General features: G+C 43.0%; 1 protein-coding gene across 2 annotated transcripts in view; it reads left to right on the plus strand.

Moving 5' to 3' along the window:
• Nucleotides 1–9347: 9347 nt before the first annotated feature.
• SPTB (spectrin beta, erythrocytic) overlaps nucleotides 9348–16201 on the plus strand; it is a 128741-nt gene continuing 121887 nt past the window's right edge. For both annotated transcript variants that reach the window (XR_015252304.1, XM_086709531.1), the window contains exon 1: nucleotides 9348–9561. The gene's annotated coding sequence lies outside the window, so the exon portion shown is untranslated. The remainder of the gene's footprint in view (nucleotides 9562–16201) is intronic.

Here is a 16201-nt window from a genome sequence, read left to right on the forward strand (position 1 = left end):
ATTGAAATATTATGAAAATATTTCCTAGTTACAGAGAGGGAAGGAGGCAAACCATAAGAGACTCTTAAATACTGAGAACAAACTGAGGGTTGATGGAGGGTGGGGGAGAGGGGAAAGTGGGTGATGGGCATCGAGGAGGGCACCTGTTGGGATGAGCACTGGGTGTTGTATGGAAACCAATTTGATAATAAATTATATTTAGTATTAAAAAAAAGAAAATATTTCCTGCTTATAAAATATCCAAACATTATAGAAAAATAGAGAAGGAAGTAAGAATTACTCTTTTTTTTTAAAGGGCTTGATAAGCACCTGGAATTTTTTTAATGTTTATTTATTTAATTTTGAGAGAGCCAGGGAGCTGGGGAGTGGCAGAGAGAGAGAGCGGCACAGAGAGAGAGGGGGACAGAGGATCTGAAGCGGGCTCTGGGCTGACAGCAGAGAGCCTGATGTAGGGCTCAAACCCACAAACTGAGATCACGACCTGAGCTGAGGTCAGACACTTAACCGACTGAGCCACCCAGGTGCCCCAAGAATTACTCTTAATCCTACCATCTAGAAATAACATTTTTAGGAGTATCCTTTCTGATATAAAATACCATATTTCTTAGTCAAATAGAGATGATCTGATGCCTACGTTTATAAAAAGTTCAGCAGTATGTCATGACATCTTTCCCTATAAATATATAAAACCACATCATCACTTAACTGACTACATAGAATGTGTGTGTGTGTGTGTGCACGCATGTATATACACCATACCTGGTTTAACCAATTCTGTTTTGATGGATATTGATTTCCAATTGTTCATTTTAATGAACATTATTATAGTGAACATCCAAAATGTTCTTACTATAAGTGTAAAATGTAGAGAGCTCGAGCTGAAAGAGGCCTTAAAGACTAGTGAGTTCAATGCTGTCGTTTTAAAGAAGAAAAATTGAGATGTAGAGAAGATAAGGGGGGAGTAGAATCCAGGTCTTTTCACTATGTCTACTGATTTTTCCAGTCCACCCTGCTAGCTTCTTTTAAAAAAATTGATTAGCTATTTTTTTTTTAATTTTTAACGTTTATTTGTTTTTGAGACAGAGCATGAATGGGGGAGGGTCAGAGAGAGAGGGAGACACAGAATCTGAAACAGGCTCCAGGCTCTGAGCTGTCAGCACAGAGCCCGACGCGGGGCTCGAACTCAAGGACCGCGAGATCATGACCTGAGCCGAAGTCGGCCACTTAACCGACTGAGCCACCCAGGCGCCCCATTTAAAAAAAAAAAAAAAAAAATTTTTAACGTTTATTTATTTTTGAGACAGAGAGAGTATTAGCTATTAAAATGCTACTAAACAGCATTGGCTTTTTCTTACTCCAGTAGTTGAAAGGCTGTCCCTTAAAAACCAACTCTTCCCAAGGTTATTTGCATTTTAACATTTATTCTTAGTTGTGAAATAAGTTTGCAGGTTCCTATAATCTTTGGAATGAGGGCATTCAGTATGATTTCGAGTACGTGAAATCATATGGGGAAAGCCCCTACTTATCAATTTCTGGCAGTATTTGGTAGAGGTGAGGAGTGGAAATTGAGAAAGATTTAGCAGGGGTTGGGGTCAGATATGGGATACTGATGTTCATGCATAACTTTGGAACCCTTCCAAAAGAGGGCCTACAGCTTTCACTTCTTTCAGTTTCTGCTATGGAAGGTCCAGAGTGTATGCTTCATTAAGCGTATTTTGATAATTAAGATGATGGTAGAATAGAATAAGCAACATGAGTTGTTGTTTGCACATGCTCAGCATAATTTGGGGCTAAATTCTTGACTTAGTTATTGATTTAAAATATCAGTCTATACTGTGGATAATCTACATTAAATATCATGGGAATGTGTTAATTCAAAAACCGTGAGATAGTGCTTCCTGGATAAATAACTCTTTAATAAGTAAAGGATTTGGAGTTCTATGTGATTTTTTTGGAAAATTACTTGAACTCTGAGTATCTTGGTTTCTTTATCTAGCAATAAGGATAATGATAGCAATTTACTTCATGAAATTGAATAAAAATGATTATATGGCATTTGGTAAAAAGAAAATGATAAGTAATCCTTTAAAAATAGAATTTGCCTTACACAAAGGAAAATGAGGAAAAATGATGTTTTTGATAAGAAGTGGTTATTCTACAAAATAAATCATGTTTGAGTTGAATCAGTTTCTTGTAGACTTTAAAGCATTGAAGAAATATCCAAACAGAAGTTAAGCAGCTGCAGAGATATCCCACAGAAGAGAAAATGAGATGAATTTGCAGAGGTAATGTAGTCTTTTATTGCAATATCTTTCCAAACTTTATTGAAATTTTCCCAAGGGGGGGCGCCTGGGTGGCGCAGTCGGTTAAGCGTCCGACTTCAGCCAGGTCACGATCTCGCGCTCCGTGAGTTCGAGCCCCGTGTCGGGCTCTGGGCTGATGGCTCAGAGCCTGGAGCCTGTTTCCGATTCTGTGTCTCCCTCTCTCTCTGCCCCTCCCCCGTTCATGCTCTGTCTCTCTCTGTCCCAAAAATAAAATAAAAACGTTGAAAAAAAAAATTTAAAAAAAAAAAAAAAAAGAAATTTTCCCAAGGGTCTTGTTTAATATTATGAAAAAAAATATTTTGAATTTGGAAACTGCTCACTAACAAATAAAAGCAATTAAGACCATTTATGCTGGTAATAATTATCACATAAATAAAAAATTGTTAATTGGTTGAACTATAACTGTTGCTATCATTCTTTATTAACAAACTCAAATTTTTTATTATTTATTTTTTCTTTTTTTAAGTTTATTTATTTTGAGAGAGAGAGAGAGAGCATGTGCATGCACATCAGCAAGCAGGAGAGGAGGAGAGAGAGAGAGAGAGGCAGAGAGAGACTCCCAAGCAGGCTCTGTGCTGTCAGCACAGAGCCTAAGATGGGACCTGATCTCATAAACCGCTAGATCATGACCTGAGCCGAAATCAAGAATCAGATGCTTAACCAACTGAGCCACCCAGGCACCCCAATAAACTCCATTTTTATATTGTATTTTCTCTTCTTGATTTGAGTTCTGGCTTGATAAATATCTATTAAGGAAGAGAACACATTTTCAGGTTTAGGTACTCGATTATCCACATACAGATTATATACTTTGTGGAGTACTCAAGATAGACTGTTAATGTCAAAATAACATCAACTCACTGCTTGTAATGCTTTTTGATCCACCTTCCTATGTTCTTAATCCTATGAGCTCAAGGCTTTGGCATATTGGAGGGTGGCCTTAATCCAAGGATGAGGTCTGAAAATGGCACTGAGAGGGTAGAGCCAACAAAGTCAAAATTCCATGCTGAACCATCACCATTGTATTTGCTGTGCCTTATTATGAATGACACTGGAAGACAGCAGGCTACTTCCCCCTTAGGTGAACTTGGTGGTAGGTGTGAACATGAAACCTACTTAATTTAAGATTCCACTTGTCACCTATAGTCAGTAAGTTAGGTGTGAATGTGCCAAGGTGACTGAGGAACTGGTGAAATTCAGGCACAAATATTGCCAATTATTTTTCAGTGAATTCACTTTAAAAACCTCACTCAAACACCAAAAGGAAAGTGGTTCTCCTGAAAAAAAAATCACAAATATGTATTTTTAAGCCAAATAGAGATGATTTTGAATTACCTACTTCTTTGATCAATTTCCATAATTGCAACTCTCTTTTAGTTTCCATGATTTGTTTGCTAATTAATTCACCTATTTACTCATCAGGCCTTTATGAAGTATAAGTTGTAGTCAGGCACTGTGTTAGGTGCTAGGAAACTGAAAACAATATTCTGTAAGCAATGGGGAGCCCCTGGATGATTTAAAGTCATGGAGTGACATGATCAGATTTCCTTTTTTACAATGTGTACTTTGGCTACTATGTGGAAGAAGAGTTGAAGGAGAAGATACTGGAGAATGGAGAGCAGTTAGGAGGCTAACAGAAGCAGTTCGTGTGAGAAAAGATGGGGCTGAATGGTGTGCCCCCCAAATTCATATGTTGCTATCCTGACCCCTGGTACCACAGAAAGTGGCCATATTTGGAGACAGAGCCTTTAAAGAGGTAATGAAGGTAAACTGAGGTCATACTAATCCAATATAATAGTGTTCTTATAAGAAGAGATTAGGACACAGGCACAGAGGAAAGACCATGTGAAGACAGGGAGAAGATGGCCATCTATAAGCCAAAGAGAGGAGCCTTAGAAGAAACAACCCTGCCAACACCTTGATCCCAGACTTCTAGCCTCCAGAATTGTGAGAAAATAAAATTCTGTTGTTTAAGCCACCCAGTGCGTGGTGATTGCTATGGAAGCTCTAGCAAACTCATACAGCCTAAACAATGCAACCGTAGAAGAACATTAAGCACCTCCTGGCACTACTAGTCCATCAGCACACCCCAATATAAGCCTGCTATTACATCTGCACAATCTGGCATCCCTTACGTAACAATCTGATCCTGAAAAGGGAGGAAGAGCTCAGGAGCAGCTATAGAAGGAAAAATGCTCATTTATTCCAAAGCCTGGCTAGTGCTTCCATGGACTAGTGGATGACAGTATATGTGCTGCCGAAGCGAGCACAGGACTAGTGGATGACAGTAGGTAAGCCTTGTTCTTCTGCTCCTTTCCATTATTGGTGGAGGAAAATTTGAAATTGGTGGCACCTGCTCCTTCAGAGGATGGTCATGTTGGTATTTGCACACTTGCTGCAGGCTTTCAGGTTCCTTACAGTGACCATTTGGTTGAGGCATCTAATGGGGAAGTTTGGTCCTTCATCTTCTATCTTGTAAATGTATTTTATGCCAAATAGAAATGATTTTGAATTACCTACTTTGATTATTTCCACATTTGCAACTCTCTTTTAGTTTCCATGATTTGTTTGCTCATTAATTCACCTGTTTACTCATCAGTACTTTATGAAGTATATCTTGTAGTCAGGCACTGTGTTAGGTGCTGGGGAACTGGACATGATATTCTGTAAGCAATGGGGAGCCCCTGGATGATCTAAAGTCGTGGAGTGACATGATTAGAGTTTCTTTTTTACAATGTGTATTTTGGCTACTATGTGGAAGAAGAGTTGAAGGAGAATGATACTGGAGAATGGGAGAGCCCTGCCTCTGTTTTGTCTTTGGGAGTTGTGGAGGGCCTGGTTCCCCTTGATGTTTCCAGAAATGGAATGGAAATTTTAGCTTAGTGTCATGAAATACATCTCTTGGTGAAAGGATAAAGAAGGGAACTAATTTTTTTTCAGCTCTAGGCACTATTTTGAAGTTTACATTACCACAAACTCCCGATTCCTCTGTTGCTAGCAGGATTTGAATGAGTGGAACATCAGGTAGGTTCAGGTTTATTTGGTTTGGCAATTCCTTTTGTAAGTAACTTTCTGATGTTTATGTTCGTTTTTAAGTCAAAGTAGTTTTAAGTTTCAAACAAATAACTTTGTTCTGTGATTCAGCAAAAGTAGCTTTAAGATGAATTCAAGACAGAGAAAGTTAGTCTAGTTTGTTACAGTTTGGGGTTTTTAATTTTATTCCAGTTATTAGATTTTATAAATAAAATCATAAACTTTAAACTGTACATAAAAGTGTAAACTATATTTTAAAATCTTCATCCTCCTCTAAATTTAGGATTTTATAATATGAAAATTCATATTTTCTTCAATTCTGAGAAATTTCATTCTACTTGGTCATTATAATTATCTCCTTTACTCTCTCTTCTCTTTCCTTTAATAACTTCTACTAGGCGGATATTGGACTTTAAGGATCTTGCCTCCATGGCTTTCAACCATTCTTTCAAACTTTCCGTCTCCTTGTTTTTGGCTCTGTGTTTGGGGAGAATTTCTGTAGAAATTCCTACTAATTCCAACTAGTTTAGTAGAATTCCTACTAATCTTTCAGCTTGGTCACTTTTGCTCATCACCTAATGATTTTTCAATTTGAGAAACTACTTTTAAATTTCTTGTTGCTTATTTGTCATGGATGCAATATTCTTTCAAATCTTGCTGAGTAACATTTAAATTCATTTAAAATTTATCTCTATGTCCTTTATTAGCTTAGTTTCCTCTGATATTACTTCTGTTAGTTGAGTCTAGTACCTCTCTCTCATGGTATTGGTTCCTCTATCCTGACAAAATCTTTGGTGATTTTGGTTGTCTGATGATCTTTTATCTGAGAATTCATTTGCCTGCCCATTCTGTTTACCACAATCTCTCTTCAGGAGCTGTGAAGGAAAGGTACAACATGCTATCAGGAGAGAGTGAAGGTTTCCTGTCCTTTCTGGGGGGTCAGTAGATACCTGGGCTATGTCCCTCTGGTTCCAGGATCTCCACTCACTTATTTGTCCCACAAACATCTGATATTTAATGCCAGCAGGGAGAGGAGGCTCTTCAATGAATTATTCTGTCCTGGGGCCCCCTCCTTTTCTTGTATCCTTTGACTCTTGCTTGGAACTTCTCTAAGCTATTCCTTATCCTGAACCTGTTTTGACCTTTTCTCATTTTATTTCTCTTTAGATCAGATCCTGTCAGGATTTCCTAAAAACACTTGGAAAATTGATCAGCCTTTGTCTTATTTCCCTGTGCTGTTACATTCTTATTCTAAGTGGTAGCTTTTTATGAGATTTGGGATGAAAGAAAAGGCAAATGCATGTGCTTAATCCATCTTGATCTAATCTCTACCTATTATTTTATTATCTCTACTAATTATCAAATAATAATAAGCTCAAGGTGAAAAATTCGGAGAATATAAAGATAGAAAGCAGAAGTTCCCTCTGTGTTAGATGCCTCTAATGTCCAAATTTACATCCTTTTGGCCTCACCTATTTATATTAGCTGGAGCTGGGTAGGCCATTCTGGGTGCTTCCTCTCACTTTCTCGTTTACTGGCTGACTTTCCTTCTGGCTCAAGACCTTCAAATGCACACCTTCCCTTCTGGCCCAATTACTTGCAGATTGCTTATTGTGAGCTTGCTGGGCAGTTTGCAGTTGGGAAGTGTCAACATGGATGGGGGTAAAAGGGGTGCAGCCCCTTGACCAAAGAGAATGAGGGCCGATCTCCCATCCTTTAGATAGACAATTCCAGCAGGCATTACAGACTCTTCTCAGAAAATCCCTGCAGAATTAATCCCTGTTGCCCACAACAATGACCTTGATTATGAACCCTTATATTCAGCTTTTCCTTCTTCTCCCCAGTTTCTCATTCCCACTCCCCAGGATTTGCTATTTTTTCCCCTTCTTTGACAATGCCCTTTCTCTCTGTACTTCTAAACTTCCTCTCTCCCTCAGTTCTGATTTATCATTTCACTATAACTCTATTAGCTGTAAAGCATTTGGGGATGCTGTCAGGATAACAGGCTCTGTAGCAAATGAGGTTGTATTGAATTATTTAGCTTTCAGCTAAAGTGGAGATAACTAAAGCAGCTGAGCTGGTTTGTAAAATCCTAGGGTAATCTGTCCACCGATTTGGTACTTTTATCATATTAATTTTTCTTATGGCTGAAAATTATAAATTCTAAGGCTACAAAGAAATATGTGTTCAACTTTTCATTTCAGTGCCACAGACCTATAGCTAAGGAATTATCTGTTTCACGTAGTATACTATTATGTGGCTGCAATCCTCGGGAATCATGAATTTATTTAATAAGTTTATTCACACAAGGCTTCTAAAAAACATAAATAATTTCTCACCATTTTTTCTTTCAAAAATAGATGAAGGATTTCTACTTGAGATATAGCATATTCTCAGCTTTTGAAGTTGGCCTGTTTTTCTTGAGTTTCCCTTGCCAGAATTTGGTTCTTAAATAATTTTTTAAATGAAAAAGATCTGTTTCTAACTCAGCAATAAACAAACGGATGCTTAAATGTTATCAGAAGTGGGGGCATCACTACTAATTTAATGGATGACCATGAATATTCTATCATCTTTCCTATATTACTAGTGTCTCTGGAGAAACTGAGGTTAACAAGGGCCGGGGGGCGGGGGGGGGGGGAGGGGGGTTCTGTGGCTTTGTAATATCAGTGGTGTTTGCCCCACTTATCATCTCGGTATCTAACCCATTCTGAAGTGTGGCTACAGCAGGAAGTGAAATATCTTTGCATCTGTTCAACATATAAACTAAGCATGCACATCTGGCAATTAAACACCCTTTTCCTGGCGAATCCTGGAAAACAGCATAATTATACTCTCAAGCAAATAACTCAGGAGTAAGACTGTTCCGTTGTTAAGAAAAGCAGGCAGTATCAAAGTTACAACTCTTTTCTACATGTTCGTGTTTTTAATCTCCACTGCCATCCATAATACTTGGGAGTACCTGGGCTGCTACGAGTTACCCGAGTGAGAAACTGGTCTGGAAACAGCAGATGGAGAAAAGAGGTGAAAGCTACAGTTAGCTGTACACTGTTATTGAACAATAACCCCTTGTATCTTAAGAAAGTCAGGAAAACGGACAGCCTTACAAGCTGCCCATTTTCTCCTGTGAATCTCTCTCGAAGTGACTCGGAGGTGCCTTGTCTTTCCTCTTTGGCACCATTGGTTCTCGTGTTTTCTCTGGCCTACTGCATCCCACCCCATCCAGGCTTGCAGTGAGGAAGACCCTGCTCGCCTGGAAAGAGGGGCCGGACAGGAAGTGCTGGTGGGCTAGCGTGGCAGTTTGCCTGTTGATTTCAGTCCTTGCAATGTGGGATGGTCGGCTGCGCCCCGCCAGCATTGCCGGGTCTGCCCCGACCACACTAGGTTTGCAGACAGAAACAGACAGTAAGCCTGCGGGCTGGGGGCGGGGACCTCCGGACCAGTGCCCATCCCTACCTTCCCAGAGTCTGTTCGTACAGCCTGCCAAGTGAAGTGCGCCCCGGAGCGTGCTTTCTAACACCAGCCCCGGGGAACAATCTCTCCCAAACCCGCTGCAGCGGGGGCGCATGGTCGGGGCTCCCGCCTCGCCCACCCTACGGTTTAAGCGTGTGTTTTAATATATTTTAAAAACCTGACACTACACAGTGGGGACGCAGGGCGGGAAAGGCTGGAGGGCTCATTTTCGTGGCCAGGCTTGCTGCTCCGGGCTCACGAATTAGGCCCGAGCTGCAGAGTCAAACCTTTTTCCCGCCGCAGGGGGTAGCGGGCGGTTAGGGGAGGTGAACGACGATGGGGGCGCTGCGGGCGGCTGGAGCTTCTGGCATCCCAGGCCCAGGCGGCCAGCCAGGAGGCGGAGGCCGGCCGCGAGAGCCGGGCGGAGGCCTGGCAGGTGCCCCTGGGCGCGGAGGCTGATTGGCAGGTGCGGGAGTGGGTGGGGAAGGCGGGGGCTGGGCCTGGCGCTGCGGGAGGCTGCGGCCCCGCCTCCCCGCCCCCGCCGCGGGACTATCTGGTCCCGGCAGCAGCGATGTCCCCCGGCAGGAATGTCCCTCCTCAGATAATGTTATTTATATCTCTGGGCGGGTCCGCGGCTCGGCAGCACCAGGCGCCCGGCGGCTGCTGTGCTAGGAGCCCCGTGCTGCCCTCTTCCCCCTGCGCCGCCGCCGCCCCTGGGCTCGGGGTGGCCGCTGCTACAGCCCCAGCGCAGGTGAGTCCCGGGAGGGCCCAGCGGCCGGCGGGGGCTGGGTGCGGGTGCGGATGCGCGAGGCTGGGGCGCGCGGCGCGAGCGCAGAGGAGGCGCTGGGCCCAGGGGGCGCGTGACGCGCGGGGCCCAGGGGACCGGGTAGGGGCTCAGCCCCAGGTGCGGGGCGTAGGGCCCGGGAGGCCCTGGCGGCTGCGGCAGCGAACACCCTGGGGCGCGGGAATCCGCGTGGGCTTCGGAGGCACTTGCCGAGCGGGGCGCTTTGCTTTGGAGAGCTGGATCCTGGAGCGTCGCCCTGGGGCTCTGGGAGGGCGGAGGTTGTTGGGGGGGGGGGGGGGCGGTGCGTGTTTAAGTCTCGGGCCGTATCCTCCCGGACCCCGGCGTGGGGGCAAAAGGTATTCTGTCTCGAGCTTGTCGGACCTTCGCGGTGCCCTCCGCCTCCTGCTGCGGGGCTTCTCAGCCCGGGGCCGCTCAGATTCTCTTCTAGGGAACTTGTCCGCGCGCTCCCCAGGCAGCCCAGTGTCCAGGCAGGGAGGACAGGGAGGGTCAGCGGAGGCGGGGGGGGGGGGGAGGGGGGGTCCGACCGCGGGCCGCGGGGAACGACGCGGAGTGGCTGGGTGCAGACCCAAGGAGGAAAGAGTAGAATGCCCGAGGCATACTCCAAGGACCTCCTGACCTCCTCTCCCAAAGAGTTCTCCAAGCTGCTGCTGTCCACTATACTCTCACCCGCCTCACCAGTTCCTCTTTCTCCAACAACTTGGCCCTGAGAAATATAGCAGAAAGTGGGAGAAATAACAGGAGCTTTAAAACCATCCCCAACTCCCACTAACTCTTCCAGACTTCCGAGGGTGGGGAAGTTGCTGTAGGCTTGAGTACCGTTTCCGTGACAACAAGCTGCAGGTAGGGCCTTCATTTACAGCCTATTAATATCCAAACCACTGTTTTCACTGAGCAATTAGAGGCGTCAGGAGTTGATAATAACGCGCTAAACTGGCTGAAGGGAAATGAAAATCCACTTAAAAAAATTTTTTTTTAGGTGCATCAGATGGGGGGGGGGGTTGTGTGGAGAGATAGTGACCGTATTTGTGTAACCATAACTCCTGTCTGTGGAGAGCCTAGGCTGTTACCTCCAGATAGGAGATAGCAATCCAAAACTCATAGCCTTGAGTTGTTCTGATCTATACTTCAGTTTCTAGGGAAAATGATTCAGGTGGCTCCTGAATGAGAGGAGTCTGCAAATCAGAAGTTTTAGGGACCTCTATATTGTCCACTAACCTATCTTCAGGTTCACAGATGGTTCTGAATTTGATTCTAGAATTCGCTCTTTGACCACCCTGTGATCTAGGGCAGATTATTTCCTATTTCAGGCCAGAGTCAGACTTTTACTCTTTTTCTAGGAGCCCTGGATTCCAGAATGTCTTTAAAGACTCTTTTTTGTAAGCACAAAATGTTTAAGTGTAGGACATGCCCAGCACCCAACACAGTAGGCTGTACTTGCCTGGAGGTTTGGGGCTAATTAGGAGAAGGAATGTTAGGCTCATGCTGGAGAGCCTACCAGCCTTGAAACTAATGGACTCCTCAGAGGTGGGTCATTTATACAGAACTTTATCACATTCTAGAGTAAAACAGCTGAAAAACATAAACCCTACATTATGAAAAATGGTCTTTATACCCCTTAGCTGTTGCTCTTAGCTTTATCTGTGGCCCAGTCACAAAGATTGGGGATGAGCCAGACCTGTTAATCCTAAATTCTCGGAAGGCTCAGAGTCCACTGGTGGAATTGAAAGCACCTGAAATCTCCCAGGCATCCAGGACGGGTCTTGTAGCACAGGCATATCAAGTTTTCCTGACTGGCTTGCCCAGCTGAGAGCTGGGATACCAGGATACCACTTTTGCTCTGGTTGTGGCTTCTTCCAAATGTTCTGAGGGTGTCCTCTAGCTGAACACCTACTAGATGATTAGGTTTGGGGTACATAAAGGTATGGCAGTAGGTGCATTCCCATGAGGGATCGTATTTGACAAGCAAAAATGACTATTTTAGTCATGAAAGTTTTGAACTCAAGTCAAAATCTGATGGTTCTGCCACAATTCTGAAAACAAACTGGGTAAACGAGAGTAATAATAGCTTTCATTTTTTTCCATCTTTTCTACACTGGTGCCTGTCTGGTAGTGGACACTCAGTTCGTCTTTGTTGAATGAAGAAGAGAATGAACAAATGAATGCTCAAAGGTGTTTTTTTGTTTTGTTTTTTATCCTATTGTCACAGTAACTCTGAGGTAGTTTATATCATCAGCATTTTACAAGTCATGAAACAGGCTTGGGAATAAATAATTTGTCTCATATCTCACAGCTGATGAGAGGTGAGGCCAGGATTCAAACGCTGTTGTTCGGTACCTACTCTCTTTTTAAGGTTAGGCATTCCGCAGGGAATGTAGAAGTACAAGTCGGAAAGATTCGATTATAGGATGGCCTGTTAGCCTCACAGTCTTTCACTCTCAAAACTTCGGGTTATAATTCTGCATCTATCGGTGAAATAATGTTGCCTGAAGACGGTATTGAGTACTTATTTGCTCAGAGGTGTTTAGCCTGGCCCATTATGTTCAGGTCATTGTTTCAAGGACGGAACTGAAATTTTGGCAGTAGTCAAAGGATGGATTTTTTTGAAAACAGATTTTCCTTTCAGTTGAGGAAGTGGCCAGGAGGGCTTGATGATGCATGGGGACAGTGTGATAGAACAGAGGATGACTATAAAAAATTCACGAGGCAAACGCTATTGGAGTGGGAAGGGACCTTAGAGGTCACTGAGTCCAGCCTTCTGTTTATGTGGCTGCTTGCCTGAAGGGGAGACCTAACTGCAGTTTACCTGGTCATCTCTGTAGGGCTATGATGTGCCTTCCATGTTTCTTACTCTTGCTTGCCCATTTCCTTCCTCCCTCTCTCCCAAGACCAGTATTAGGTTTATTTCCTGAAGTTCTGCCTAACCAAACCACTAAAGTGTTCTTTTCTTTGAGGGAGACTGTGAGAGCATCCATTTTAATATTCAATTACTTTCATCTTAGTAAAATCTTAAAAAAAAAAAAAAGTACTGGAGGTAAGCAGGTGAGAAGACATTAGTGTCTTCTGTTCCATAATCTCCCCATTGCTTGTTAGGTATACAGATGTATGCATTTTCGCATGATAGGTGTGTACATTACTATCTTGAGCTAGTACAAATCTTAAGATAAATATGTAACATTTCTGGGACAGTGGGGAAAGAAAGGACTTTGGGGGAATTATTGGGAGTGTCAGATACCTGTTTTAATCTAAACCAAATCACCAAGTTGCTCTTGAACTGCGTTATTTCAGATTGTAAAATCAAATGCAAAATTATACTCTCTATCCAAGACCTTAAAATGTAGGAAATCTGACCAACAGGAGGTTTAAAGTGATATAAAGCACATTTCTTCATTATCCATAATTTTTTCTTATAACCTCAGACCTGCAGATTAACATTTATCAATTGATTTTGGAGGATCAAGAATGAAAATAATTGTGTGGGCTGATGAGAAATTTCATTTTATAATGAGGACAGGCAAAGAAGTTCATGGATATTGGGTTCTGAAACCATATGGATATCACTAGTCAGAAATTGCGGTGGAAAGAAGTATTTCATCTTAGAAGTAGTTTGCATTGACTCAGTTGATTATATAGATAGCTCTTTGGTTACTCCTCTACCCTAGGTAAGAAATCTGGGTGGGGGGGGGGTGGTGGAGAAGAAATGCGGTGGTCTGTGTGCCCAAATCATCACGTAGCATTTGCTGGATTATCACAAAGATGCTTCTTTTTTCTGCCAACCCCAAGGGGTGAAGGTCACCTGGTTTTGGAGATGGAGATGGTGATCAAGGGTGTAGGAGGCAGTCAGAATTCACTGTCACATCTGGCTCCAGTCACTGAATTGTCAACTCCCCTTGGTAAATATTTAGAAAATGTCATAGCATGTTTCCCTTTGTTGCTGTGCTTATTTCTTAATTCACAGCCAAGCAATCCAAGTTCTGCCATTTTCAGCCAGCCTTAGCTGAACATCAAACCACCAGGGGATCCCCAGCCTTACAGCTAACACAATTTTAGAGGCGGTCATAGACAGAAAATGCTTCCTCAGTGGAGATTGCTGGCTAGCTTATGACATTCCCAGACCACCTTTCGTTGTTCTGTTTCCTTCTCCTGGTGGCAGGAAGCATTAGGAAGCTGTCGTCTTCCTACCGCAGTGAGGCCTTCTCAGGCTTTGCTGTGCTTAATTTCTATACTGTACCTGTGCAGATCTGGACAAGGGGATAATTACAAGGGCAATTAAAACCCATATATCATGTTCGCAATGGGGGCAAAAGTGGGGCTTCCTTTCGTCCTTTCATTTGAATGCTATAAATTTAGCAAATGAAAAGGTACAGGGTTAGAAAAAAATAGACTTTGCATTGAAAGGGGCTCAGATCATCCAGGATAGTTATGAAAAGAATAACAGGGCACCTTGGCAGCTGAAGAACAATAATTGCTTTGAATTATAGTCAATTCAGGAGTTTCCACCATCATGAAAAGGAACAGAAAGTTGTATAATCCTGACACTGAATAAGTTGAAAATCATTTCCATTTGTATTAGGGTGTGTCTCATTTGAGAATTCATAGCACTTCCAATAAAACGAAGCACACTTTAGAGATATAACTTACGAGGCCTGGAGAGAGACCCCTAGCTTCATTCTGTCCCTCTGCTTAGTTCCTGCCTGTTTCTGGAAGCCCCCTAGGAGTGGTCAGCAAGGTGCATCTCCCAGCATATTTCCTCAGGAGTAGAAAAGTAAAAGAAGCCCTTTCCTAATACTGCCTCCAAGCCATAAGTCAGAGAAAGAGCTGGAAAGGCCTGAGAGAGCCATTTGAGAAATATTCAGAGACAGCAAGCATTGTGTACCTACTGTGTGCATTACACCGTTCTATGCTGAGGACATGAAAAGGCATCAGATGGAGACCTGCTGGTCTGGTGGGGAAATATGCTTGCAAACAAGCAATGATTCAACAGGGCACCTGAGAGAAAGCCCATGGGAGAAAGAGTCTAATTCGTTATTATTATTACTATTATTATTATATAGTATTTTGACAGAGAGAGCAAGTGAGCAGGGGAGGGGCAGAGGGATAGGGAGGATCTGACGCAGGCTCCACATTGTCAGCACGGAGCCTGACACAGGGCTCGAACCCACGAACTGTGAGATCATGACCTGAGCCAATACCAAGAGTCAGAGGCTTAACCGACTAAGCCACCCAGGCACCCCAGAAAGGGTCTAATTCAGGTGGATAGTGCCTAGGATTTCTCTAAGGAAAGAAGGAGGAATGAGTAGGGTTGGGGGCTTAGGCACCTCACCCACATAGATGTGCAATAACGCATGAGTAAGTTAGGGGATGGGGAGTAGTCCCCTGTGGCTGGAAAGTAGGGCACAGCCCAGGAAGCGGCCAAAATATGACTGGAAAGATGGTTTGGGTTCAGTTTGTGGAGAGGCTTGAACCGTCAGAGGTTCAAGTTGAAATCGATAAAGGCTTTTGAGCAGGGGAGGGACCAGATCAGATGCTTGTTTAAACAAAGCTCACTAGTGGTGGGAAAGGGATTGTGAACTGGAGATTAGCTAGCACAAGTTGATGGTCACATAGATGATGTATAATCCACTCAGCTTCCAGGATGCCTTTGTATATGCATCATCTTATTTTATTTTACAATGACCATGTGAAGAAGCAGGGAAGACGTCATCATTCATGCTTTACAATAGAGAAAATGGGGGTGCCTGGGTAGCTCAGTTGGTTAGGTGTCCGACTTCAGCTCATTTCATGATCTCACGGTTTAAGTTCGAGCCCCTTGTTGGGTTCTGCGCTGACAGCCTTGAGCCTGCTTCAGTTTCTCTCTCTCAAAAATAAATAAACATTAAAATATAAATATATAGATATAAATTATAATAGAGAAAACAGGATTAGAAACAAATAATGATTTGCCCAAACACCTTGTTTATGTAGTTCATGAGGGAACCTGACTTTGACCCGATTTCCTAGTACCAAGGCTGGGGCTTTGTCCAGATCTTCTCTTCAGTGGAATAATTGAATACTCTGGGCCTTCTGGTTGAGACAGTGATTGCTTACTTTCTTCAGAACCTTCCATCTAAGTTTGTTGGAGAGAGGGAGGAGGAAACTTGTTACAGTATTTTCTCTCTAAGTACAAAACCTCAAGAGAAACCCTCTAGCCTGTACACAGGTGCTGTCCTAAATTATGAATTAATCTTGAGCATGTATGTGGATTCCCAACGTGCTGTAGGTAAATGATAGCTTTAAATACTATCAATTGAAGTTCTGTATTTTTCACTTCTTTACTCCAAATTTGCTGGGCATTACTATGCTTATGCCTCATTTTGGAGTGATCTTAGTGTTTTGGTGTTTTGATCTTAGTGATCTTGGTGTTTTGATTTGTACCTTAAACTTCAATAAATATTTATAGAGCTTTCTTTTATTTGCCAGACATATTCTAGGTTTAGGGGATATAGCAGTGAAAACGGCAAAACAGACCCCAAATTTGATGTCATGGAGCATACATAGCAGTTGGGTGAGATGGGAACTAAACAGCAACAACTAACAGATGAGTATATAT

This window comes from Puma concolor, chromosome B3, assembly GCF_028749965.1.
Source record: "Puma concolor isolate L17-30 chromosome B3, mPumCon1.1.hap2, whole genome shotgun sequence".
NCBI classification, from domain to species: domain Eukaryota; kingdom Metazoa; phylum Chordata; class Mammalia; order Carnivora; family Felidae; genus Puma; species Puma concolor.